We start from the raw sequence: 3,843 nt of genomic DNA, 5'->3' as shown, positions 1-3,843 counted from the left end.
GTTGTTTACAGACACGCAAAACTTCCTATTTGACAGGTAGGATGAAAACCATTCTAGGGCAGTACCAGAGATCCCCACCCAGTGCCTCAGTCTGTCTAACATGATGTTGTGATCAATGGTGTCAAAAGCAGCGCTAAGGTCCAGGAGTACAAGGACTGAGCACATACCTTCATCAGCAGACATTAAAAGGTCATTGGTGACTTTAAGCAGGGCAGTCTCAGTGCTATGGTACTTCCTAAAACCAGACTGAAACTTTTCAAATAATTTGTTATTTTCCAGTACAGTGAGCAGCTGTTTGGACACAATTCTTTCTAGAATCTTTGCAATAAAAGGCAGTTTTGAAATTGGTCTAAAATTATGTGGGAGGGAGGGATCTAAACCAGGTTTCTTTAAAAGTGGGTTCACGCAAGCCGTTTTAAAATAATCAGGGACACAACCAGTAGATAGGGAGCTGTTGAAAACAGAGATCAAATGGGGCCCAACAGAATCTATTACTTTCAGTAAAAATTTTGTAGGTATTATATCAAGTGGGCCGGAAGACACTCTCATTTGTGATACTGTTTTTAAAAGCTCAGACAAGTCGATGGGATAAAACTGGTTAAAAATCTCTTGTTGCTGGTGAGGGACCTCTGAGTAAGAGTCCACGGGGGTAATAGAGGCTCTGTTTGACACCACCTTATTGGTAAAATAAGATAAAAACAATTCACAGTCATCATTACTTCCAGCTGAGGCACAAGGAGGGGTTGGGTTTACCAGCTGATCCACAGTCTTAAACAGAAACCTGGGATTGTGTTTATGTGTAGTAATGAGTTCAGAAAAATAGTGTGTTCTCGCATCCTTAACCATTTTATTGTAGTTAATTAATAAATCCTTCAGACATAGGTAATGGACTTGGAGACTGGATTTTTTCCATCTGCGCTCTGCTTTCCTGCATTCCCTTTTGAGGCTGCGAATGCTGTCATTTATCCATTGTTGCTTACTAGCTTTAGACGTAGGCCTAACCTTTAGAGGAGCAGTAATATTTAGTGACAACAAGCAGATATGATTGAAGTGATCGACCAGATTGTTGGTGTTGGAATCAGACAGGTGTTGGCTTTGGCTCTGAAAGAATGCGCAAAACTTTGAAACACTTTGTTCATTAAAGATGCGACAACACACGGAGCTTGGTGAGGCGGCATGAGTAACAGGCGAATCGCAGCTAAAAACAATACATCTGTGGTCAGATATGGTCATGTCCACTAATTCCACAGAGGAAATGCTGACACCCAGGGTAAAAACCATGTCCAGTGTTTGACCACGGTTATGTGTTTGCCCTTTGACATGTTGTTTGAAGTTAAAAGAAAGGGCCATATTTAAAAAGTCAGTTGCATTAACATTGTTGGGGTCATCAACATGAATATTAAAATCGCCACAAAGAACAATTCTGTCGTACTGTAAGTACATGTTGCTGATAATACTCGCATACTTTTACTGAAGGAAGGTTTGAATGCAGGACTTTTACTCGCAGTGGAGTATTTTCACAGAGTGGTATTAGTACTTTTACTGCAGTAAAGGCAGTTTACAGCGAGAATAAGCAGTAAAGTGCACAAACCTGCTCTGTGTAACCGGACTTCAGGCTTGAAAACAGCGTCCAGTAGTTTGCGTTGTCCACAAAGTTCCTCCTCGTACTCTGCTATCGTTCTTTCAAACAGCTCAAATATCTCTTCAGCAGCCGCACTTAGTCGCTGCTGGACAAAAGCTCTCAGCGTTTGGACTTTAGACATGTTTACAGCAGCTTTTCCTCCACGTTAAACTGACGTTACGTTCGGGCTCTGTCTATTTCCAGCTAGCAAGCTAAGCTAACTGCATTAGCTTCGTAGGACACCGGGAGATAATTCAGATGTTAAACATGTTCAGATAAAGGGAACAGCACAGAGTCTATTCAGACAGCTCTATCTGGACATTTGGACATTTGGGCTCCGTGAAAAATACAGTTTGGTCTCTATGGAAGCTGCTCCGACTGTGAGGCCGAGCTCCGGCTCCGGCTACTTCCTGCTAACAAGCTAACTTCCTTTAGCATTCTTGGCTAACAGGAGATGAGTCTGAGGTGAAACATCCCGAAAGTTTAAACAGAGTCCACTTAAACACGTTTATCCTCACATGCAGGCTCTGCTGCTGAACTCCGGCTGCATCTTAACGACCGCTGTTTGTTCGAAATGAGCAGATTTATCTTTCATGATTCTGCATATGTGCAGCTTCCTGACACGTAAGTTAGCATGTGCCACAGGAAGTACAACCATTTCCGGTACCACCTTTTGCAGAATTTCAAAATAAACTACTTTTACTAACCAGTACCTTTGCTTGAGATACTATTGAAGTACAACACTAATTGTTATGGAAGACTGTAATAATAATTAAATAATAATAATAATACTAAAATGTATTTATATATAAACTAAGTTTTTACATGGTTGAAACAGGATTGAGGTAAATAAAATTAAAAGTAATAAATAGCCAACAATAAAGACATCAACAATATTGATAAAACAGATGAGACATGTTGAAATTAAACAGAGTGGTGGTGGCATTAATAAAAGGCTTCATACAGATAAGTATTGGGGCGTGTTTAAAAGATGTCACTGAAAAGTGTTCACATACTTGGCCAATAAATCTGATTCTGATATCAGGTAAATACAGTCAACTCTAACAGCCTCTTCTATCCTGCTGAACAAATGTCTGATACATTTCTATAAAAGAAAAATCATTGAGAAACATTACAGTTTTAAATTATAGTACAAAACAAAACTCAATAAAGTTGTTGCATTTATATTATTCTGTTTAGTAGTATTAGAAAACATGTTCAAACCCCAACAGCTATGCAGCTGATCCCTACTTGGGTCTCCCTGACTAAGTTACCCCCAACGTTACATGAGCTCTCCACCAAATCAGACTCATTCACATTGTGGCAGGAAAGCCACTGGACATGCAGCGTGCCAGCTCTTCATACGAAGGACAACAGCAAATACAAATACAGAACATTTAACGTCAGTTTAGCAAAAATCCAATCCAGTTTCAGTTTATCGAGTATTTCTAAAGCCTCTTTTTTATTTCTGTTTCAGTGAATGACAATGTTTCTTCACAACATTCACACTAGTTTTCTTTATTTCGTTCGTTTTCGATAACGATAATCTTGATACACACTTTCTTTCTATAAAGAAGCAGTTTTTGTTAGTTCAGGGTTTATTTCCTTTGCATCCAAATAAGCATGTCAACTTACAGGTGAAACTCAAAAAATTTGCATATCGTGCAAAAGTTCATTTATTTCAGTAATTCAACTTAAAAGGTGAAACTAATATTATATAGACTCATTACATGCAAAGTGAGATATTCCAAGCCTTTATTTTATATAATTTTGATGATTATTGTGTGCAGTTTATGAAACCCCAAATTCAAAATCTCAGAAAATTTGAATATTGTGAAAAGGTTCAGTATTGTAGGCTCAAAGTATCCCACTCTAATCAGCTAATTAATCCAAAACACCTGCAAAGGGTTCCTGAGCCTTTAATTGGTCTCTCAGTCTGGTTCAGTGGAAGAAGACTGCGGACCTGACAGTTGTGCAGAAAACCACCATTGACACAAAGAGGGAAAGCCTCCAAAGGTAATTGCAAAAGAAGTTGGATGTTCTCAAAATGCTGTATCAAGGCACATTAATACTTTACTTTTGCATCTCATTTGGAAACCAAGGTCCCAGAGTCTGGAGGAAGAATGGAGAGGCACACAATCCAAGATGCTTGAAGTCCAGTGTGAAGTTTCCACAGTCTGTGTTGGTTTGGGGAGCCATGTCATCTGCTGGTGTTGGTCCAC

Source organism: Micropterus dolomieu, linkage group LG01 (genome assembly GCF_021292245.1).
Source record: "Micropterus dolomieu isolate WLL.071019.BEF.003 ecotype Adirondacks linkage group LG01, ASM2129224v1, whole genome shotgun sequence".
Classification (NCBI taxonomy): domain Eukaryota; kingdom Metazoa; phylum Chordata; class Actinopteri; order Centrarchiformes; family Centrarchidae; genus Micropterus; species Micropterus dolomieu.
This window is presented reverse-complemented; position numbering follows the sequence as displayed.